Source organism: Chlorocebus sabaeus, chromosome 10, assembly GCF_047675955.1.
Source record: "Chlorocebus sabaeus isolate Y175 chromosome 10, mChlSab1.0.hap1, whole genome shotgun sequence".
Lineage (NCBI taxonomy): Eukaryota > Metazoa > Chordata > Mammalia > Primates > Cercopithecidae > Chlorocebus > Chlorocebus sabaeus.
Window position 1 is genome coordinate 66993 of NC_132913.1, and position 25723 is coordinate 92715.

The following is a 25723-nucleotide window of genomic DNA, read 5'->3' on the forward strand; positions in this document are numbered from 1 at the left end:
TGAACACTTAGTGTTCAGACTGTGTTTTGGTGTCTGGTTCCCTAAGCACCACTGCAGTGACACAAAATAATAGACCTTCAGCAGAAAAAGTTTTGGCAAATATAAGCCATTTAGATGCAGTGAGTCATTCTTATTACTTGGGTTGGTGGAATCCCTTTCAAAATGTAAGTTACTAATACAAACAAAGATGGAACTTTGCGAGCAGGCATTTTTAAGAATAAGTAGTCTCAAGACTTATAATATTAACTCTCTTATGCACATCAGGTAGGACTTTATTATGACAGATACTATAAATGTACAAAGTGAAGTTAAATGGTAACTCCTAGCAACATATCTTACGCCCTGGTTTCTCTAATAAGATGGGAGTTTCTACTTTGCTGCTGCCTTTTTGAATAGTTCAATTCTAGCATTCGTACTGCTGTGTGGGAGGGAGTATGTGTGAACAGAGTAAGAGTTGTGACAATCAAGTCACAGAATAAATGCTTGAAATTTTAGAATCATGTAAACAGCTTATGGATTGAGTATAGATTCCCAGTGCTGTCAGTTCCACCCATCCTTCTATCCACATGTGTGGGATGTTCTAGGACCCCGTGGCTTTTGAGGATGTGGCTGTGAACTTTACCCAGGAGGAATGGGCTTTGCTAGATTCTTCTCAGAAGTTTCTCTGCAGAGAAGTGATGCAGGAAACCTGCAGGAACCTGGCTTCTGTAGGTGAGAATGACAAAACATTTCACTTAATTACAGAACTATTTCCCTATCATCAGTGCTATTTGTGATTTGGAATGTGGCAAGGGAATGATTTGGTGAAGAAATCAGGCATGGGCACTCTGTACAATGAACATGAAATCTAGTAATGTTTCTATAGTTTGTAAAAATTTATGATAATTTTGTGGGTCTGTATTTTAGGAAACAAATGGAAAGGCCAGAATATTGAAGATCACTTTGAAAAATCTGGGAAAGAGATAAGATAATTTGCACTGAGGAGAGGAAATAAAGTCCTCTGAAGGAATCTTAGCTTGTCATGAACTTAAAAACAAGCGATCAAAACAAATAAGAGTCACTTGAAATTTATTTCTTTTTAGAAAAATTTCACCCAAAATGTAATGTGCTTCAGTGTAGCAGTCAGTGTTTGGAAAACAGTTTACTTGAAAATAGTACTACAAAATTGTGCACATGAATGTTACTAATTTGGTCATAGCCATGCAGGTGGTAACGATGTTTTCAGTAGTAACCCATTTACTTTCAAATAATTCAGTCATGGCAAAAAAAAAAAAAAAAAAAAAAAAAAAAAAAAAAAAGCATTTTCCTTGGTATTGGTAGCAGTGTAAGTCAAAGACCTATTAATAAGTAGAAAGTTATTAAACCAACCAATAATAATGTGCTTGTCTTTTTTTTTTTTTTTTTTTTTTTTTTTTTTTTTTTTACAGAATTCATATGATACAGAGACTGTGTGAAAGCAAAGACGGTAGTCAGTATGGACAGTTGTCAGCCAAATTCCAAAGCTTGATCTGAATGAGAACATTTCTCCTGGATTAAAACAATGTGAATGAAGTATTTGTGGAAAAGTCTTTGTACGTCATTCCCTCCTTAACAGGCACATCTTAGCTCACTCAGGATACAAACCATATGGAGAGAAGCAACATAAATGTGAACAGTGTGGGAAACTCTTCGTTTCTGTTCCAGGTGTTAGAAGACACATGATAATGCACAGTGGAAATCCAGTTATACATGTACGATATATGGGAAAGCTTTTTATTTTCTCAATTCAATTGAAAGACATCAGAGAACTCACACAGGAGAAAAACCCTATAAATGTAAACAATGAGGTAAAACGTTCACTGTTTCCGGTTCTTGTCTAATACATGAACAAACTCACTCTAGAGAGAAACCCTACGAATGTAAGGAATGTAGAAAAACATTCAGATTTTCTTGTTCCTTTAAGATGCATGAAAGGACTCACACGGGAGAAAGACCCTATAAATGTACCAAATGTGATAAAACCTTCAGCTGTTCCACTTCCCTTGGTTACTATGGAGGCATTCATACTGGAGAGAGACCCTATGAATATAAACAATGTGGCAAAGCCTTTAGTCATTTGAGTTCCCTTTGTAACCATAGAAGTACTCATACTGGAGAGAAACCCTATGAATGTAAACAATGTGACCAAGCCTTCAGTCGCCTCAGTTCCCTTCACCTCCATGAAAGAATTCATACTGACGAAAAACTCTATGAATGTAAGAGATGCGGTAAAGCCTACATTCGTTCCAGTCAGTTTACTCGCCATGAAAGACGTCATGATATAGAGGCTGGGTGTAGTGACTTAGCCTATAATCCCAGCACTTTGGGAGGCCAAGGAGTGTGTATTGCTTAAGCCCAGGAGTTTATAACCAGCCTGGATTAAAACAATGTGAAACAACCTGGGCATCATGGTGAAACCCTGTCTCTACAAAAAATAAAATAATGTCAGGCGCGGTGGCTCACGCCAGCTACTCGGGAGGCTGAGGCAGGAGAAGGGCGTGAACCCAGGAGGCGGAGCTTGCAGTGAGCCGAGATCGCACCACTGCAAGCCAGCCTGGGCGACACAGCGAGACTCCGTCTCAAAACAAATAAATAAATAAAAATAATTAACTGGGCATGGTGGCACATTTCAGTGGTCTTAGTTCTTTTTCAAGGACATAAAAAGCAATGGGGGGTTGGGGAAAAGCCCTGTGCATGCAGATCACGAGGTCAGGAGATCGAGACCATCCTGGCCAACATGGTGAAACCTCATCTCTACTAAAAATACAAAAAATAGCTGGGTGTGGTAGCATATGGTTGTAATCCCAGCTACTCAGGAGGCTGAGGCAGGAGAATCACTTGAACTCAGGAGGCGGAGGTTTCAGTGACCCGAGATTCTGCCACTGCACTCCAGCCTGGTGACAGAGTGAGACTCCATTTCTAAATAAATAAATCAACACACAAATAAATAAATAAAGCCCCTTGAATGTAAGAAATGTGGTAAAACATTTACTCTTTCCCATTCCCTCATAAACATGAAAAGGCTCACACTGCAGAGAAAACTTAAGAATGTAGGAAATGTGGCCAAGCCTTCAGATTTTCCCGTTTTTGAAGATTTGGGAGGCCTCAGACTGGAGAAAAGCCTTTTGAATCTAAATTTGTGGTAAGGCCTTCAGTTGTGTTAGTTCCATATGAAGACATCAGCTCAGTCCTGAGAAAAACCCTATGAATGTCCAGAATGTGGGAATGTTTCATTTCTCTCATCCCCACTCAAGGACATATGAAAATGCACACTGTAGCTGGCTGGACCTTGTAAATACAAGAACGTACACAGGATTAATACTCTAATAGTTTAGAAACTTCAAAAATATTTTCAGTTTTCACATTTACTTGAAAAGTCATGTGAAAACTCCCATGGGAAAGAAGCTCTATAAGTGAAGCTTTTCTAATTTGGAAAGCCTGATGCAAATTAATTATCGTGCAGTGTTTGAAAAAAGTGTATGAAATGTTACACAAGTTACAAGTATATTGTTTTTATCAGTGACTCATTCTTAAAGAGTCTTGAGTATGCATTTCTCCTTGTTTTGCAGGGAAAGCTAGAGGTGAGAGTTCTGTAAATGCTCTTTAAGCAGTAGTACTTGAGTTTCATAGATAATGAGATGAAGTTTGTTGGTAGAATTTTTGTCTATTCATTTGATAATGTCCTGGATTCATGGTTGAATTTTGATGTTTTTCTAATATGTAGGTAAGTTCAATTTTTTTATTTCATTATTATCTTTTTTTGAGATAGAGTCTCACTCTGTTGCCCAGGCTGGAGTGCAGTGGTGTGATCTCGGCTCACTGCAACCTCCACCTCCTAGGTTTAAGCGATTCTCCAGCCTCAGCCTCCTGAGTACTTGAGACTACAAGCGCCCGCCACTACATCCAGCTAATTCTTTGTATTTTTAGTAGAGACAGGATTTCGCCATGTTGGCTAGGCTGGTCTTGAACTCCCGACCTCATGATTTGCCTGCCTCGGCCTCCCAACGTGCTGAGATTACAGACATGAGTCACCGTGCCCATCCAGGTAAGTTTCATTTGTATGTATTGCCCTGTGATTAATGGACCAGTGAATAATGATTGTGAATTTTTGAGATAGTCTTACTAGCCTCATTTGGTAAACTTTGATTATACCTTGTTCATTATACACATTCCACCTTTCTTTATTAAAGGTAAAATTACTCTTGATGTAAAGATGTTTGTTTTTTGCTAATACTGAGTTGGTATTAATTCCTAAGTACATAAAGTTTATCATAGAGTATCATCTCGTGAGTTCTTTGCATCTGTTGCCCTTTATTCTTTATTATTTCTGTCTGTTATTTGGATCGTTCACTTTGAATGAAGGAGAGAGGACTGTGATAGGACGATACGTTGTAACCAATCTGAGGGAGGAAGCATTCAGTCTCTCAGTCACATACGATAACATTGGGCTTTTCATCGATCCCTTTGGTATTGTAGTAGATCGTATTACACCATTAAAGTATGATAGTTTATATATTGTATTTTAGAATATTACAGTCTTACCAGTCAGTGTCACATGATTCAGTTCCCTACCAGCCAACAGATAAACCAATCACATACTCCTGTAGGAACAAAGGAACATCCTCAGCCGGGCACAGTGACTCACGACTGTAATCCCAGCACTTAGGGAGGTCGAGGCAGGCGGATCACGAGGTCAGGAGATTGAGACCATCCTGGCTAACACGGTGAAACCCCGTCTCTACTAAAATTATAAAAAATCAGCCACGTATGGTGGTGGGCACCTGTAGTCCCAGCTTCTAGGGAGGTTGAGGCAGGAGAATGGCATGAACATGGGAGACGGAGCTTGCAGTGAGCCGAGATCACACCACTGCACTCCAGCAAGGGTGATAGAGCGAGATTCTGTCTCAAAAAAAAGGAAAAAAAAAAAAAGAAACATCCTCACATTTTTAATGTGATACCACTCCCTGCTCCCAAGTTAATCCGTGTTTGGGCCTGTGGGAGCTTACGCCGTCTTCCTGTATGTAATTAATAACTGATGTCTGGCTTATCTGTTTAGTAGTAGATATTATGTGTTTAACGGTGCCAGTAAACTTAGGGTGCTCATTTCTTCCTCACCAGTGGGGTGCATGAGACGCTATTGAAACAATTGGCAACGCAACACGAATGGAATGGACCAGCCCTCATGCAGGACACCTGCTCAACTTGACCTACCTGCTGTCGGCTGATGGTTCTGTAACACATCAGCAGTCACCTGAGTCAGAATCATGAGCTGACGATGGGCCTTCCCTTTGTTCTGCACAGTGTCTTGTGGTCTTCAGGTGTTGTCATCTTCTCCCACACTAAAATGCTCTCATCTCCTAGACATGAATGTTTAATTGCACCCCAGCATGACATTTGGCCTGTGCTTAACAGGCAGTTTTGAGGCCCTGGATTATTAATGCACAGAAGCACAGCCCATAAGCTGACACTTAAGTCCTAACTAGCAAGAATCAGGCTGTATCTCTGTAGTCCCTGCATCTACTCTGGTCACCATCTCTGTATGTTTAGGGCAGCCATGTGAACATTATTAATTACTGTACACTCCAAGACAATAGTAATTATGTAGGCAGAAGTAGTGGCCTTGTTTGTTTCTTGTGCTGCTGCTCCCCTTGCCGCTGTCCCCTACACCCTCCTGATGAGGTGTACATCCATGGTGCCTCATGGTTCAAGAGAACCAGTAGATGGCTCACAAGAACACTCTGTCGCTACTGTCTGTGCCTCTGTCACAACAAATATCCTGATCCTTCAGTTTGAAGGGTGCAGGGCCATTTTCCTCCCTTTCTTACTGGTAGTTCTCAAGATAACTGTATGATATACTGGGAAGGCGATATCCTGATAATCAGGTGCCATTGGTCAGAACAGCCCAGGCCCTGTTAGAGTCCCTGCTCGAAACAGAGTGGCCTTTAACGTTTGTGTCCAGCAACCACATCGTGGGAGAAAACCCAAGGTGGGCTGCTTTCTGGGGTCCCTCAGTTGTAGTGCAAGTGAAGCATTTACAGTCAAAACTCCATCCATCTGCTATGAGTAGCCTTCCTGATCTTGTGGTAGCGGTTCATATTGAATCCTAGGCTTCTGTTGTCTTTTGTTTGCTATTTGTAAGTAATAAACTCATTTTATGGAATTTATGTATGGATGTGTTTGGTCTCATTGTACTCAGAAAAGTTGGTAGCCATTACACAGTGAACTCGCTTCATAATTGGTGAAAACACCTATGGCCCCTTTGTGCCACAGCAAGGAGGTTCATTCAGCCAAACATAAACTTCATGTTCCTAAAACCCTGTAGCACAATTATTACCATGTGGGAGGCCTTTAACAATGGTGATGCTGATTTGAAGAACTCTGAAGGAAGAAATTTACACAAATGGGTTGGGTACACGGGAGTCCCTCCTAACTTAAAGCAACCCTTACTCCCCTCCACCTAAAAAGAGTGGAGAGGGCAGGCACAAAAGTTGGGAAGCCTCCGTGTCTGAAATTCACATGTGGCTCAAGTAAGAATTATACCTGGGGATACCCCAAAGTTTAAATATGGTATCCCCTGTGATATTATGAGGAATTACTGTACATAAAACAGGTTGCCTTCCTTTAACTCTGTAAATAATATTATCTTGCCTAAATTCTCCAAAACGCATCGCTCTGCAGTATCCTGTAGTGGACATAGGTTTCCTGACCAATGAACACCAAAAGTAAGTGTGTGCGACTCACCTATGTTCTTATCAAAATGGAAATCCCCGAATCCCACCAGTTAGAATAACATGACAGAATGTCAGGTTTTTGGAATATATAGGTTTTCTGTAAGGTTATTAGGTATTGATTCCATTTTTAAAGTAGATATCAATATTTTTAGATTACCTATTTCTCCTATGTTTTAGTATTAATAGATTGTGCCTTTTAATTCATCCAGTTGGTCTAATTTACCAAGTTTGTGGGTTATGGAGATTGTAATATTCTTTATTATTTTATCATCCATGGGCTCTCTAATATAAAGGCCTCTTTTAATTCTTCTATTATTAGGTTGGTGCCAAAGTAATTGTGGTTTTGGACCGTGAATTTTAAATTTTTATAACTAGGCTGCAATACATGTTTATTAATCAAAATAGAACCCATTACAATGGACTGGGCACAGTGGCTTACACCTGTAATCCCAGCACTTTGGGAGACTGAGTCGGGTGAATCAGGAGGTCAGGAGTTTGAGACCAGCCTGACCAATGTGGTGAAATCCCGTCTCTACTAAAAATACAAAAAGTAGCCAGTGTGGTGGCATGTGCCTGTAATCCCAGCTACTCAAGAGGCTGAGGCAGGAGAATCTCTTGAACCCAGCAGGCAGAGGTTGCAGTGAGCCAAGATTGCACCTTTGCACTCTGGCCTGGGCGACAGAGTGAGACTAGGTCTTAAAAAAAAAAGAAACCATTACATTGAACACATTTTTGCCGATGAGAAATAAACTTGTTTATTCCGTGCTTTCAGGGTTCGATGAACTCTTGGAAAGCATTTTCTGCATCCTGATGGTTGTGTAAGTGTTTTCCCTGCAAAAATTTGTCAAGATGCTTAAAGAAGTGGTAGTTGGTTGGCGAGAGTTCAGGTGAATATGGCAGATGAGACAAAACCTCATAGCCCAGTTTATTCAACTTTTGAAGTCCTGGTTGTATGACATGTGGTCATGCATTGTGGAGAACTGGGCCCTTCATGTTGACCAGTGCCAGCTCCAGGTGCTGCAGTTTTCCATGCATCTCATCGATTAACTTGGCATACTTCTCAGATGTAATGATTTCACCAGGATTCAAAAAGTGTAGTGGATCAGAAGACCGGCAGCTGACCACCAAACAGTGACCATGACCTTTTTTTGGTACAAGTTTGACTTTGGGAAGTGGTTTGGAGCTTCTTTTCAGTCCAACCAGTGAGCTGGCTGTTGTATGAAATCTACTTTTTGTGGCATGTCACAATCTGATCAAGAAATGGTTCATTGTTGTTTCATAGAATAAGAGAAGATGACACTTCAAAAGGATGATTTTTAAAATATTTGGTCAGCTCATGAGGCACCCACTTATCAAGATGTTTCAACTTTCCAATTGGATTCAAATGCTGGATGACCATAGAATGGTCAACATTCAGTTTTTCGCCAACTTCTCGTGTAACTGTAAGAGGATCGAATTCAGTGGTTGCTCTTAATTGGTCGTTATCAACTTCTGGCCCAGAGCCTGGGGCTGAGGCTGCCATGACCATCCTGTTCTCTACTTTCTGTTGCACTTGGGCCCAGAGACTGGGGCTGAGGCTGCCATGACCACCCTGTTCTCTTCCTTCTGGGGTCCCCAGGAAGCTTCCAGGACTGAATGATCCCCACAAATACAGTGGCCAGGATGGGAGGGCTGGAGGTCAACTACCCCCCCCCGCTACCACAACCAAGAGGCCCCCATGGAGGTTGGCCCCGAGATGTGAGTCCCTGTGGGATGCAGGCTCCCACGGATACTTCAGGGGATGAGCACGGGTACTCCTGGCTGACAGGACCTGGTGGGCACTGGGTGTGCAGGGCCTGTACAGGTGGGTTGGACAGAACTGGGCCTAACCAGGGAGCCAGAGACTGGTGTGTCTTCCAGATTTCCTATGAGATCCCCTATCTGGTCATAGATGATGGTGATTGCTCTGAATCCCTGTAAGGTGTTAGGCGCTCCATTCTTACCAAGTTTATTTTGTTACCTGGTAGAACTTGGCTCATAAAGAAGAAAATGGTGAAGAGGAGGACAGGAATCCTCATGGCTGAAGAAAGAAGAAAGTTTGGCTTCATTTCCAGGAGGCAGAGAAAACTTCCGTCCGTGGCTCTCTAGCACCAGTGGAATGTCTCTGTTTGGATAAGAAGAGCCTTTCTGTACGTCATTAGGGATATTCATAGATAGAGGTGTTCTATGCATGCACAATTGCTTTGATGGGAGGACTGATGTGGGTGCACAGTTTTGGCCAGAAAACCTTGTTAAATGGGAACATAAGCTACAAACATTTTGGCAAAAGATGAAAGTTGATGAACAAACAACCATTTATATTGTTACAATAAGTTAGACTGTGTTGAGAAACCAGTTGCTTTCGTTAATGACCAGACATTTTGTTAGTGAACACTTCCCAGACTTTACTAGCCCTGCTAAGAATTAATCACCCCACTTGCTCCTGGTCTGAAACCCCAAAGTGCTTTGTTGATGTTACAGTGCTTACTGCCTTGTATGTTAGATTAGTGAATGTATATTTGCCTCTTCCACTACTGTATGAGCTTCTTGCTTGCTAGGACAAGGCTATATTCCTCAGAGCAGAGGAGGGAGTTGAATCATGCGGCCATTTATTCTCAAATCCTCTTCACCAAGTGGAACAAAACAGAACAGCGAAAGACCACTGCACATGGAAGCAGGAGGTCTGGATTTGGGTTCTAGATCTCTAGATTGATTACTAACTGGAGGTATGGATATAGTCAGGAAAATTGTCTTCCTTAGGTGCTTCCTTGATAGCACCTATAAAGGTTGAGATCTGTTGGATCTAGATCAGAGGATTCTCAATCATTACTATGCATAAAATCAACTGGGACAGTTGCTTTGTAATACACATGTTTAGTTCCATCTCATGATATTTTTACTGTTTTTTAAAATTGATCTAGTATTTTTCATTAAATAATGTAAACTTTCTTAGTCTACATCTAATACAACTCCCACCGGCATACAAATACATTGAATGATATTAGCAGCAGAATCTTTAAATAAAGTAACCATATGCAACTATTAAACCACTTTTTTTCATTACTTATTATTTCATGCTGTTTGTCATCATTGTCATCATAATCAGCATCATCCTACATTGCTGAACAGCCATTATGAACCATATGGCATAAACATTTTTCCTACTCATAAGGAGCATATATTCTCTATATGCATATGAAATTAATGTCTGAACAAAGTGGCTTAAACAAGGCAGAAGTTTATTTCTTTTTCACTTAAATCTATAGTTACACCTATCGTGGCTGGTACAGATGCTTGCCAAATTCATTAGGGACGCAGGCCCCTTCCAGCTGTCTGCTCTGCTGTGCTTTAGAAGAGGCTCCAGTTTGGCTGCTAAATGCCCACCTATCATGTTTTAATTCCAGGCACCAGGAAAGAAAATAGCCAAGAGAGAAAAACAAGGGAACATCTACCCCTCCTTTTAAATTTTTTAACCAACCCCCTCTTTTTAGAGCTATGATTACATTTAAAAAGCTGTACGTGTTTAAGGTATGCATCTCAGTGAGTCTGGGGATAAGTATACACCATGAACACCACTACCCTTAAGATTAGAAACATATCTTTCACCTCCCGAAGTCCCCCCCCCCCCTTTATTATCATTATTACTGGTAAGAAATTTTGGTAAGAACACAAAATCTACCCTTTTAGCAAATTTTAAGTGTGCAATACAGTATTCTTAGCTCTAAGCACTATGCTGTAAATGAGACCTCCAGAACTTACTTCTATGGTATACCTGAAACTTTGTGCTCTAACCATATCTACCCATTTCCTCTGCACCACGGCCCCTGGTAACCACCATTCTTCTCTCTGCTTTTCTGAGCTTGTCTGTTTTAGATTTCAAATGCAAGTGAAATCATATAGTAATTGTCATTCTGTGGCTGGCCTATTTCATATAACATAATGCCCTCAAAGTCCACCCATGTTGTCACAAATGACATGATTTCATTATTATGTAACACTGAATAATATTCCAATGCATATATGTATTACCCATTTATCCTGACACTCTCCCTCCACCTGCCTCCCAACAGGCCCCAGTGTGTGTTGTTCCCCTCTCAGTATCCATGTGTTCTCATTGTTCTGCTTCCACTTGTAAATGAGAACATGCAGTGTTTGATTTTCTGTTCCCAGGTTAGTTTGCTGAGGATAATGGCTTCCAGCTCCATCTATGTCCCTGCAAAGGACATGATCTCATTCGCTTTTATGGCTACATAGTATTTCATGGTGTATATGTACCACATTTTCTTTATCCAGTCTATCATGGATGGACATTTGGGTTGATTCCATGTCTTTGCTATTGTGACTAGTGCTGCAATGAACATGTGTGTGCATGTATCTTTATAACAGAATGATTTATATTCCTTTGTGTTTATACACAGTAATGAGCTTGCTGGGTCAAGTGATCTTTCTGGTTCTAGGTCTTTGAGGAATCACCATACTGTCTTCCACAATGGTTGAACTAATTTACATTCCACCAACAGTGCAAAAGTGTTCCTATATCTGAACAGCCTCATCAGCAGGTAGTTTTATTTTAAAATTTTTTGAGAAACCTTCATACTATTATCCAAAATGGCCATAGTAGTTTGTATTTCCACCACGAGTATACAAGGATTATCTTTTATCCACATCCTCACTAATACTTGCTAGTCATCTTTTCGATAACAGCTATTCTAAGAGGTGTCAGGTGACATCTCGTGGTGGTTTTTATATGCATCCCCCTGACAATTAGAGATGGTAAGAATTTTGTCATATATTTGGTGGCCATTTGTATCTCTTCTTCTGGGAAATGTCTATTCAGATCTTCACCTATTTAAAAAAAATTTCAACTTTTATTTTAGATTCAGTGAATGCATGTGCAGGGTTTTACATTGGCACATTGTGTGATGCTGAGGCTTGGAGTATGAATGATCTTGTAACCCAGGTAGAAAACATAGTATTTCATGGTGTATATGTTTTTCAGGTCTTGGTCCCCACCTTCCCTTCCCCTTCTTGTAGTCCCCAGTATCCGTTGTTCCCATCTTTACATCCATGTGTAATCAGTGCTTTGTTCTTACTTATAACTAAGAACATATGGTATTTGGTTTTTTCTTCCTGCATTATTTTAGAATAATGGCCTCTAGCTGCATCCATGTTGGTGCAAAGGACATAATTTTTTAATGGTTGCATAGTATTCCATGGTGTACATATACTACATTTTCTCTATCCAATGATAGAGAAAATATTCATGTCTTTGCTATTGCAAATAATGCTATAATAAATATATGAGTGCACATGTCTTTATGGTAGAACAATTTATTTTCTTTTGGATACAAGGGTCAGTCCCCATGGCTGCTGTCAAGGGCTAGCGTTGAGTGCCTGCAGCTTTTCCAGGCTCAAGGTGCAAGCTGTCAGTGGATCTATCATTCTGGGGTCTGGAGGATGGTGGCCGTCTTCTCAGAGCTCCACTAGGCAGTGCCCCAGTGGGGACTCTGTGGGGGCTCCTACCCCATATTCTCCCTCTGCACTGCTATAGTAGACATTTGCCATGAGGTCTCCACCCCAGCAGGCTTCTACTGGACATACAGGCTTTTCCATACATCTTGAAATCCAGGTGAAGGCTTCTGATAGGGTTTGGCTCTGTGTCCCCCCCCCCCAAATCTCACCTCAAATTGTACTCCCACAATTCCCACATGTTGTGGGGGGACCCAGTGGGAAGTAATTGAATCATGGGGGCAGTTTCTCCCATATCGTTCTCGTGGTAGTGAATAAGTCTTACGAGTTCTGATGGTTTGATGAGGTGAAACCAGTTTTGCTTGGCTCTCATTCTCTCACTTGCCTGCTGTGATGTAAGACATGCCTTTCGCCTTCTGCCTCCCCCAAGCCATGCGGAACTGTAAGTCTAATTAAACCTTTCTTTTGAAAATTGCCCAGTCTCGTGTATGTCTTTATCAGCAGCGCACTCCTGTACTTTGTGCAACTGCAGGTTTAATATCCCACGGAAATTGCCAAGGTTTATGGCTTGCACCCTCAAAGCAGTGACCCAAACTGTGTCTGGGGCCTTTTTAGCCATGGCTGGAGCTGGAGTGGTTGGGAGGTAGAATGCTGTGAGCACTGTCCTGCCCTTGCCCTGGCTGGTTCAGCCCTAGGCCCAGCCCACAAAACCAGTCTTCCCTTATAGGCCTCCAGACCTTTGAAGGGAGGGGCTGCCACCAGCCAAGGACTCTGAAATGCCTTTCAGGCTCTTTCTTCATTGTCTTCTATTAGCATCTGCTTTCCTTTTAGTTATGCAAATGTCTTCAGCCTGCTTGAATTTCAGAGGATACCAATGGCCTTAAAAGTACCATATGACGCCTAACACTTCCTGACTTCATTTCTGCAATATATTTTATTTTATTACATCATCATGAATATTGAAACTTTTTATATCTATTCACTTTCCATTTGTTTTCAAGTCCAGTTTACTTCCAAATAATTTTAGAATACAGAGTCTCCATAAGACTCGAGTTTGTCTGGTTTCTTGCTGTACCCCATGACTGCGAATGCTTTCTAGTACATGTAATACACTCAAAAGTACTTATGAGGCCGGATGCGGTGGCCCACGCCTGTAATCCCAGCACTTTGGGAGGCCGAGGTGGGCGGATCACGAGGTCAGGAGATCGAGACCACCCCGGCTAACACGGGTGAAAATCTGTGTCTACTAAAAAAAATACAAAAAAATAGCCGGACGTGGTGTCGGGGGCCTGTAGTCCCAGCTACTCGGGAGGCTGAGGCAGGAGAATGGCATGAACCCCGGAGGCGGAGCTTGCAGAGAGCTGAGATGACACCACTGCGCTCTAGCCTGGGCGACAGAGCAAGACTCCATCTCAAAAAATAATGATAATAATAAAATAAAAAAGTACTTATGAATGAAAAAAGGAATGAATCTTCCTATTTTTCCTTCAAAATAGCCTTAATTCTTTGGTTTCCAAGTTGATGTGGGGTTTTTAGTAGTTGTCTCAAAAATCCAATCAAATTGAACCGGGTGTGGGAAGTTTTGATGAGGTTCAGTATCTGTGCAATCAGGGCATGTCTCTTGGAATGTAGTGCTGATTAGGTTTATTAATTGTTTTTCCTATATAAGGGGAAGCCAATCGGAGGATGCGTTTTCCCACAGAAGGAGCATCAGAAGAGTTTAAGACCTTGGGGGAAGAGAGTCTTGCTTCTTGCTTGTGGGACTTGCCTTGGAAGGTAGATAAGTTCACAGCATCCTCCAACTTTTTATTTTTGGTGAGTTCTCCGAGCACTGAGATGTGAACTGGCCTCATTCCATTACAATGATACTATTACCAGTAGAAGAGATTGGAGTTACTGGCAGCATATCTGTATGGGTCCATAAGCAACTTCAGTCCTTGCCTCCTCAGAAGAAAGAATTCGACTGAGGGGCATACAGCAGAAAAAGAGACTAAGTTTCAGAGCAGGAGTGGAAGTTTATTTAGAAAGGTTTTAGAACAGAAAGGAAAGGAAAATTCTCTTGGAAGAGACCCAGGTGGATGCCTGAAGGTCCAAGAGAGAAAAGAGAAGGGCCTTTAACCTTGATCCTGGGATGGGCTTGCCTCTTTCCCATGATTCTTCCTTTAGGGAGAGTTTCCGGCATGCACAGTGTTTTCCTTACCCTTTGGAATTGAGCATGCCCGGTGTGTTTAGAGAGTTACATGCATGTCCATCTGAAGTTTTCTTTCCTTTTCCAGTGGAGTGTGTCCCCGGAAGATTATACTTTGTCATTTTTGTCTCTTAACATGAATGCCCAAGAAGTTGCTTCTTCCTGGGGTCTGCATTTAATTAACATTTTTGATGTTAACAGGTGTAAACCACCAGGAATTGGCCTCTCTCTGGTGCTGCCTAATTATCATTTTTAGAGAGGCAAAGTGATCATGAACAGGCCATCACCTGACATTTCTAGTGGGTAGGGGAAGAGCCCTCTCCTGCCCTGCTCCTGCTCTTCTACCTGTAACAAGACAAGCCTTGAATATCATTAGACATGTGTCCCATCAAGGCAGCATCTCATTATTAAACTTTACTGTGTGAATTGTTCCTTCACATTCTCATATTCTGTGTTCACTATTTGTGTGCCTTTTCCATTTTTGTTTTGACCGTATCTCATTATTTTAACTGCCTTCTCCAAGATTCTAGATCTGCATTGACCAATAGAGTAACTACTAGTCACATGTGGCTATAAACTGTAAATTAATTATAATTAAATAACTAAATGGCATATCCTTAGTAGTAATAGCCAAATTTGTGACCAAACTAGAAATTCTGTAACTACATATGTGTGGTAGTTACTGCATTGGACAATGTAGATACAGAGAATTTCTTTCATCACAGAAAATCATGTTGGGCATGTTGGCTGCCACTTATTTTTATTTTAGTTTTATTTTTTATTTCTTTGAGACAGAATTTTGCTCTTGTTGCCCAGGCTGGAGTGCAATGGCATGATCTCAGCTCACCGCAAGCTCCGCCTCCCAGGTTCAAACGATTCTCCTGCCTAAGCCTCCCTAGTAGCTGGGATTACAGGCATGTGCCACCACGCCCACCTGGTTTTTTTTTTTTTCTATTTTTAGTAGAGACGGGGTTTCTCCATGTTGGTCAGGCTGGTCTCAAACTCCTGACCTCAGGTGATCCGCGTGCCTCCGCCTCCCGAAGTGCTGGGATTGCAGGTATGAGCCACTGCGCCCGGCCTTATTTTTAAATTCTATTTGTGTGCTTTATAGTTAAATTATGTTCTGCTTCTCTATATTCATTTCCTTTCACGGATTTTCTCAGGCAATTCTTAAATTTCATTCATTTACCTTCTTGAGGAAAGTACTTAAATCATTTTTTAAAAATAATGTACAGCAAATAATTTTTCCACGGATATTGTTTTAGCTTTATTGTGTTGGTACTTTTACATACTATATTCAGGTGTTATTATTTTTCATAACTTACTTTAAAAATTGTGCCAAGTTTGTTTAAAAGAGATTTCTCCCTTGATTTTCAGAGGTCAGATTGTGTCTTCCATTACTGTTATTTTAGTTTAATTTTATTTTATTATATGTAAATATGTTGCATATTCCTTTTTTAAAAATGTGAGATTTTTTCTCTCTCTTGTTACACAAACTTTTTATGCAGTGTTCATTATGCACTTTAAAAATAAGTATTTTGTTTCAAGGCATAGTGCTTTCACACATACAACCTTAGAATAATTTTAAATTCCATTCCACTTTCACCATTTCTGAACTACTTTGAATATATTGGATGTTGGAAGCCATGAGAGGTTTTGACTTGCAATCCAGTCAAGATAATAGGATTTTCCATTTATAGGGTAATCTGATATATATTCTTTTCTTTTTTTTTTTTTTTTTTTTTTTTTTTTGAGGCGGAGTTTCGCTCTGTCGCCCAGGCTGGAGTGCAGTGGCCGGATCTCAGCTCACTGCAAGCTCCGCCTCCCGGGTTCACGCCATTCTCCTGCCTCAGCCTCCCGAGTAGCTGGGACTACAGGCGCCCGCCACCTCGCCCGGCTAGATTTTTGTATTTTTTAGTAGAGACGGGGTTTCACCGGGTTAGCCAGGATGGTCTCGATCTCCTGACCTCGTGATCCGCCCGTCTCGGCCTCCCAAAGTGCTGGGATTACAGGCTTCAGCCACCGCGCCCGGCCATCTGATATATATTCGTTTTGGTTTCATACTTTTAAAAAATCTATTCTCTTTTACTCTGTAGTGACCTTTGCTTTTCTATTTGTGCATTGCTAGAATGTCAGCTGCTGTTTCCCTAGCACCTGAGATGTTACTCAACACTGTATAGTGCTGGTGTTGAGAATTGAGAGAATCTACTAAATAATAGCACTTTTCAAGACCGCAGTTCTGAATTAAAAGGAAGGGAAAGGACAGGCAAAAGAATATAGACATCAGCTATTTTTACTGAAGATCTGTTGGAGAACATGGTTTTGGTGTCCAGGAACTTGAGACCTAATACTGCATTCCTAATACTTCACTAAGGTGTGCCTAAATAGCCCTGAAAGGGCTAGGAAGTCACAAGTCAGCCTCTTAATTGTTATGGGTGTCCTTAAAATATTAAGGGAATAATGAAGATGCAGAATGGCTCCTTCCTCATGACTTTTTAAGAGATCTGGGCCGGGCGCTGTGGCTCACGCCTGTAATCCCAGCACTTTGAGAGGCTGAGGCAGGTGGATTACCTGAGGTCAGGAATTCCAGACCAGCCTGAACAAAATGGAGAAACCCCGTCTCGACTGAAAATACAAAATTATCCAAGCGTGGTGGCGCACGCCTGTCATCCCAGCTACTTGGAAGGCTGAGGCAGGAGAATAGCTTGAACCTGGGAGGTGGAGGTTGCAGTGAGCTGAGATTTCACCATTGCACTCCAGCCTGGGCAACAAAAGCGAAACTCTGTCAAAAAACAAAAAAGGAGAGAGAAAGAGAGAGAGAGAGAGATATGGAGGGAGATACTAAGCTGTGCAGGCTCTCATCTTGAAGTCACCAAATAAGTAAGTTGTTATTCCTGCTCTGGTGAGAAGTTTGTCAATACATTTTTTCCATGAATTAATGAAAATTTTAGACCCATAACATAAGTTTTAAAAAATTTATCCTAAAGATTGCTTGTGTATGTATGTGTTTTGAAATATATTTAATCTCTATATCTTCAAATAGTTTTTATAGATTCCACACAAGAGTCCTTTAGGAAATAAGTGTGCTTTAATTTTCTTATAATATTTGTCCTTTTTTGTCCCTGGCACAGTCTGTATATGACCATTTAAATTACTTTTAGTTCATGTTTGGGTTATAATCACACACAGATATTCTCTAAAGTCCAAATCTTATTTTGATATTCGAGGAAGAGTTTACATGGTAATAATAGTAAGGGTTACAGCTGGTTTCACTGGAGCTTTGTAGGCATTCTCTAATACCTTAGTGTTTTGAAGAAATATCTGTTCTGCTTGAATTATAGACTACATAATACATGCACTGTCAGGTACATTCATGGAAGGGACAGGCAGATGGAGTCATATGTTACTGGAGTCTCGATGAACAGATGTAGGAAATAGTCCAAGGAATAAGAAAAAAGTTGATATTGAAAAGTGCTTGTTGAAGTCTGTAAATGTGCATTAAAATGTGTCAGTAAAAATAGACACAGTGAAGTTTGGGAACTGGGGTCTAAATCCTGGAGTCCCCAGAATCATAGAGAACCTTGGTTAGGGGAGTAATTTTGTAAAAAAGCAAGAAGAGGCAGTGACAAGGCAGAATATAATTAAAAGTATTGCTGTGTCATTTTCTAGTTTTGTAATTTTGTCGTATTTGTCAAACTCTGTTGATCATTTATTAAACTGGTAAATAAACTATAATCAGCAGGGTTATTATAAGGGTTAAATAAGGAAATTTGTGTATATCTGTAAGCACAATGTCACAATTAATACAAAGTTACCCTTTTTATTTTTCCTGGACTTCATGTACAAATGGGTCAGTTATTTTTTTTGTTTATGACACAGAATTATCATTTGTACATAAAATATATTTAATTATTTTTATATTTTTAGCAGGGAAATAATACATGCATGTTTTCCCCCGTCTCAAACACATGCGTTCATATAAACATATCCATCTATATACCTACATATCTATGTATGAATATACACATGGACATCAGTATTTCTCAGCAAATATGTATCATGATAATCAGAGATATTACAGCTAACAAAGACTAATATAAACCATGATTGCAAGAATTTTAGATACCACCTTAGTAAAATATCAGATTGAGCTGCTAAATTTCTCTCAGCCCTAAGTCATTTTGTATTTTCTGAGCAACCTAGAGGATTGTGACTGTATACACAGGACAGAAACACCATGACGCAGGGTACTGCTGCGAATTTCTGATGTGGGGGATTTTAAGGGCTAGATCAGCAGGATGGGAGTGTTGACCCTCCAAGTGAAATAAATTCCTGAGTTGATTATCCCCATCCTAAAACAGATTTTGTGTGTGTGTGTGTGTGTGTGTGTGTGTGTGTGTGTGTGTGTGAGATACAGAGTCTTGCTCTGTCGCCCTGGCTGGAGTGCAGTGTTAGGATCTCGGCTCACTGTAATTGCCTCCTGGGTTCAAGCAATTCTCCTGCTTCAGCCTCCTGAGTAGCTGGGATTACAGGCAAACACCACCATGCCCAGCTAATTTGTGTATTTTTAGTAGAAATGGAGTTTCACCATTTTGGCCAGGCTGGTCTCGAACTCCTGACCTCAGGTGATCCACCTGCCTTGGCCTCCCAAAGTGCTGGGATTACAGGTGAGAGCAACCGCACTTGACCCTAAAACAGATTCTTACTTGACTGATTTCTGAGTTCCAAGGGGAAATACAAAAGTTAAAATTGAGAGAAAGTAAAAGTGCAGTAAGGTTTCAGAAGGCTGTGATTGGTGTTGGAGAAACATTGCTAGGGCATAAAGCTGGGATAATAAAATCTGAGAAATCCCACAGTGTTTATCTACAGGTAGAAATCATATTCCACATGTAGGCGGAGTCAGGAATCCCTGTGTTTTAAAATCAGTGAGGGAATTGAATATCTGGACTTGTGTCAATTAACATACAAAACCTAGTGCTTTTGATGTTCTCATTCACAAGATATCTGTGTTCCTTCTTTGTCAGAAACCATAGTCATAGGCTTCCTAATTTTGACCGTGGGAAAAGAGGAGAGGCCTCTGTGTGTTTGTGTCTGTTGGTCAGGCTGTGGTGCAGGTGGCGTCACCCTTCAGTGAAGGTCTGGCTTTTCATCACAGGTTGGTCTGAAAATTATGTACAAGGCTGGTGTCTCACATGTTCTCTCTCTAACCTCAGCTTTTCTTAGTGCCTGAAGTGTCTGCAAGTGGAAATCCAGAAGAAGACAGAGAGAAACTGAGTTCTTGACAATGCATTCACTAGTGAGTGGGGGATGGCTCTTTCTACTGAAATTATACCCATATTGCTGGCAAATGGGCAGTTTTCTCCAGTTTGCATGGGTGTTTCATTTTTATTCTTTTTTTGTTTGTTTTTATGATGCAAAATCCACCCAGCCTGGGTGTTCCAAATGCAATCAGGAGACTTTCAGGTATCTGGCCTCCAATTAAGTTTTCTCAGGACTCTAGGTTGGGTATCATGTGTCAAAGATTCCTAAATTATCAATATAATTTCTAATATTACACTACTTTATTCCAGCCCCTATGCAGGCTATTTACAAGAAAAGACATGGAGGTCTCATTTATGTATTTCTTTTTCTTCTATCCATCCTATAACCTCATAGGGAAATAATGGACCCATTAACTGTACCATTGGCTGAAATAGACTTAGGATTGTGATGAATGCAGGCAATAGAGATGCGTGAAGAGCAGAAGATCACAGCCCAATAATGAGGCTGATGTTCTAGCAGCTGAGTTCAATAAATCCCGTGTGATAGGCCTTGGGCAAGAGTTGCACAGTGTTGAGGAAAAAGGAGAGGTTGATAAAATATATTTATGCTTTTAAAAACTTTGCAAAAGGACAACTAAAGAAGTCATTATTATTCTTATCCCCATTCGTTTTGCCTTTTGATAATTAACCTTTTTGCCTTCTGGTAACTGAAAGTAACATATAAGAAATACAATTACTTAATTATGGTTGCACACTCAGGAGAAGGAATATAGTAGATATAGTACAATTTAGGGTTCTGTGGAAATGCTCTATAAGGGCTGGTTAGAAAAAGACAAAACAGTAAAGAGGCCTTTTTATCCTTGTACAAGCCAAGTGACAAGGTAAAGTTAAAAGAGAGGCAGTGATAACTGATGTTTGGATTGCCCAGAGAAAGTTGAGAACAGGAGGCTTCATATGACAGGAATCATCAGACTAAGACTTCCTCAGTATAGCAGCCTCAGCGGTCTTGTCTTGTGCGGCTGGACTGTCTTTAAGCCTTGTCATGAACACCTGAATTACATAACATTAGAGTGACTATATGTATGAATTGAATCCTATATTCTGCGTAAAACTTGTTCAGTTCTGAAGAATGCTGGAGTCTGGTTCATCACTTTCTAACTTTTTAATGAATAAGGGACCAATGACCTGTATTTAATAAATATTTGCTAGATAGGAAACATGTTTTCTATTGCTTCTTTAGATTATTCAAAACACACAATAGGTCTTTTAACCATTTGATTGGTGAGAAACCTGTGGTTTATCTAGAGAAATAATTCATTTAATCACAGTCATGTTTAAAAAGTAGTAAATCATGGTTATTTGCCTTGTGACAAATCTGTAATTTACTTGAAATTCATGGTAAATTTGTTTTATTTATGAAGGTTCAAGTGAAAATTTTATAATCAATTATGTACAGGTGATTACCACATTACTGAAAAATATCTGGGCTATATTATGCCACATCTCATGCGATATTTCTTCATAGGAAAGTTTAATGGATTAAGAGTGGTATGTCTCTGTGAGTGAATCTGAAAGGCAGATACCAGTTTAGTATTGAGAATGAACTGGCTGGAACCTAAAACACTGAGTGTTCTGCATACCCAGCTCCTACCTATGTCATCTCAGCCTTCCTCCTCTGGACATTAAAAGGGATTCTCTGTCTAAACTAAAATGTCTGATGTTTTAGAACAAAGTGACTTTTGAAGATGTAGCTATTGACTTCACCCAGGAAGAGTGGGCCATGATGGACACATCCGAGAGAAGGCTGTACAGAGATGTAATGCTGGAAAACGTATGTCACCTGGTGTCCCTCGGTGAGTCCCTCAACATTCACATACGTATGTAGACACACATTGACTCATTCATCCGATAAGTGTTGGAACAGCTTCCCCATATCTCACTCTAATCTCTTCTCTGATTCTCTCACAGATCTTATCTGAAAAAAGTTTGAGCTCTCTAAATCTGTCTAAAGAAATATCTTTATTTTATTTTATTTTGTTTTGTTTTGTTTTATTTAGTGTGTCACGCAATTAGAATGTAATCTTGACAGGGATTTCATGGTTTCCTTGGTACTCAGTCTCTAATACTCAGAACAGACCTGGGAACTTAATGAATATTTTCAATGTATTAAATTAAATATTTTCTAAATAACTCTTCTGCTTCAGTCACTATGCTTAGGCTGAGACCAATTAGTGAAAACAATAGCAATATCTTTTCTGTATAGAACACCAATTATTTTTGTAAATCGAATGTTTTTTTTGTTCTGCATGAGAATAATAATAAACATACTGTGCAGAGGTTTAATTAATCTCTTTCTGAAAAGACTGTGTGTTATGCATTGTGTCTTGGAACTTAGGCATGGACTCAGCATTCATAGGTCCTGACTGTTTTGAATTTCCTTTTCCTGATGGACCTTTCGTTTGGATTTATTTTCTAGTCTCACGTTGGGTCAGAAAAATCCTGGGGAGTTTTCTGTGTTCTAGGTCTTGTGGCCTGAGCTGACCTTCACTGTTTTTATTCTTCCTCGGTAGCCTGCCTTACAGTTGGTGATAATGCACATTTATTGACAGTGAACTCAAAACACATGTACTGTTTCCACTTACAGGGTAGAGAAGCAAATCCTACATAACTTTGCAGCTGGAGCAAGGAAAAGAGCTCTGGCAGGAAGAAAGAGAATTTCTCCAAGGCTAGAATCTGGTTAAGCAACAGGGTCCTGTGCTCTAATAGGAGGAGGTGCTTCGTCAATGAACAATATCAGTCAAATATTAATTAGCGGTTTTATTAAATGAGTGGTAATTTCTAAAATATAGGTTAAGTTACTGGAGCAGAATTCCTTAGATGTTATTATCATTTTGTTCATATGTCAGATGCTACTCTTGTGTCCTCTTGCCTTTTCTTTTACTTTTGGGAAAAGGATAATTCATGTACTTGTTGGGGTTAAACTGTCACATGCTGACTCTTTTCCCGATACCCCTGTGAAGACTATCCCTCTATTTACCTGCCTGATATCTCATCTCCATTTTATCTCTTTTCACATTTTAATTTTAAAGCACTTTCTAATTGCTGACGCTGTACAATCTGTTTCTTCTATTGAAGTATTTTCTTCATTTGACACATTTGCCACATCTAAGTGTCAATTTTTGAAAAAAAGTAAAAGGGCCTTGGGGTTTTTCAAACAATTTTATTACCATAATACCAAGGTAACAATTTATTTTTCAATTATTTCAGACAAGGAAAGTGCCCTTAAGAAAAAACACACGATATTCATGCATCCTATCAGAAAAGACGCATCCACCGGTATGACAATGGTGAGTTTTATAGCTGTGTACACCAGCCATCTAAGTTAAAGACCTGGTAATGGGTTAAGTTAGTAATGACGCACAGTCACCTGAGTGTAATTAGGCTGGCATTAAGTGCTTTCTAAGCAAAAAAAAATTTGATAGTTTGAATTCAGTGAATAAAGTGACCTGTGTTCTAAACCATAACATGAGATCTTTAAAATAGAACAAGTGCATATACATTGCTCATGCTCAGACTTTGAAAGATATTGATATCATCACAATTAATAGAATAACTCTGCAGTTGGGATCTTATAAAAGAGAAAATATCTGTGTCTGCAGGAGATAATGTGTATGCAAGTGTCAATCGAGAAAAATGACGAGACAAGTCTCAATCATTTTAGGAGATTTATTTGCCAGAGTTAAGGACATGCACCTGGGGGACAGGTGTATGCCTTTCTCCAAAGATGATTTTCCCTAAATTTAAAAGGGGAAAGGGTGGGATATTGAGAAGTACACAATTTTCATGTAAAAGGTGGGTAGAAAAAAATAGTAATTCGTACATTTTTCTGGCTCAGTGAATCTGGATTTTTTGCATGAGATGACATAAACAAATGAGGCAGAGGAATAATGCAGGAGAGCTGCATTTTATATAAGACAACATAGGCAAAATGGGGCAGGAAAACAATCGGATATGCATTTGTGTCTGGTGAACTGGGGATGACTGCGCCTGTAAAGACAAGCTATCAGTTTGCATTGCCACGGTGTAACTTTAACAGCTCATGAGGAATTTCCTTGTGGGCAAAATACGGGGGAGGCAAGTAGCTTTTCATCTTGTAGCCATATTATTTAGGAACCAGAAGGGGGAGGTAAGTTTGTGTCACCCTGTTCTCAGCTTGATTTTTCCCTTTGGTTAAATGAGTTTGGGGTGCCAACATTTAACTTCCTTTCACACAAGTAACATTGGAAAGATTTCAACTGGACTCTACCACTGAATGGTTGGTCTAGGATTCAAAGGTGGTGAAATGAACGTATAGATGTATGTCGGTAAATCAATAAGAGCTTTTAATCTTTGTCCCTAAAGGAGAACTCTCTCATTCTGGAGGATCCCTTTGAATGTAATGATTTGGGAGAAGATTGCACTCACAGTTCCACAATGACGCAGTGTTTGTTAACTCAGAGTGGAAAGAAACCCTACGTCAGCAAACAGTGTGGAAAATCCCTTAGTAATCAGTTGTCCCCTAAACCACATAAACAAATTCATACTGAAGGTAAATCATATCAAGGTAATATATGTGAAAAGGCCTATACTAATTGCTTTCACCTTAGATGGCACAAGATGACTCACACTGGAGAGAGGCCATATGCATGTCATCTATGTGGAAAATCCTTCACTCAGTGTTCTCACCTTAGAAGACATGAGAAAACTCACACGGGAGAGAGACCGTGTAAGTGTCATCAGTGTGGGAAAGGTTTTATTCAATCCTTTAACCTTCGAAGACATGAGAGAACTCACCTTGAATAAAAGCGTTATGAATGTGATAAAAGTGGGAAAGTCTTTAGTCAAAGCTCTGGCTTTAGAGGACACGCAAGAATTCACACTGAAGAGAAACCACATACTTGTCTTCTATGTGGGAAAGCCTTTAGTCTATCTTCTGACCTTAGATGATATGAGAGAACATGCACTGGAGAAAAGCCATATGAATGCCATTTATGTGGGAAAGCCTTCAGCCAGTGTACTAATCTTAAATAACATCAGAAAAGTCACCCTGGAGAGAAAATGATAAATGTCTTCAGAACATATTCTGACTTTAGATGACATGGTGTTAGGAATGACGAATGTAAGGAATATGGAAGAGACTTCAGCTGTAGTTGTAACATCTAAACATGCCAAAGGACTCACATTTTGAAGAATTACTATAATCAACATGGACGTTACTTCGGTTACCTTTATTCTTCAGTCCACATCAATAAATTCATATGGAAGAGAAATTGTACGACATGTATGTACCAAAGACTTGTTAGTGATCTGATCATAAATGACACGAGAGAGCTGAAACTGTCAACATAATAAACTAAAAGTCTTCAGCAACAGTTTTAATAACTTAAAACATGTGGGACTTTCAGGTAGAGAATCTCTAGCTCTGCATTCAGTGTGAAAATGTTTTTATGTGCAATTTGTTGTCCACTAACATAAGAAAACTTTACTTGGATGAACCCTTTATTTGTATTTTCTGTGAATAAACATTCAGCCAAGCACTAGGCTTGATGTTCACAAGAAAACACAGTGATAAAATGCTGCTAAAATGGAAAATAAGAGAGGAAATCCTTTATAAGCTAAATAAGAAGGGAAAGTCTTTCCAAGGGCAATGAATTCTCTTGGAATACCAAACACTTCTTACTGGAGAAGTTATGTCTTGAAAAATCGGCCGGGTGCGGTGGCTCAAGCCTGTAATCCCAGCACTTTAGGAGGCCGAGACGGGTGGATCACGAGGTCAGGAGATCGAGACCATCCTGGCTAACATGGTGAAACCCCGTCTCTACTAAAAAATACTAAAAAGCTAGCCGGGCGAGGTGGCAGGCGCCTGTAGTCCCAGCTACTCGGGAGGCTGAGGCAGGAGAATGGTGTAAACCCGGGAGGCGGAGCTTGCAGTGAGCCGAGATCCAGCCACCGCACTCCAGCCTGAGCGACAGAGCGAGACTCCATCTCAAAAAAAAAAA

The 25723-nt window shown here is 40.1% G+C and overlaps 1 pseudogene; it reads left to right on the top strand.

Moving 5' to 3' along the window:
• The first annotated feature begins 19396 nt into the window (after positions 1-19396).
• On the top strand, positions 19397-24671 carry LOC140712654 (putative zinc finger protein 705EP; annotated as a pseudogene).
• Positions 24672-25723: the final 1052 nt, after the last annotated feature.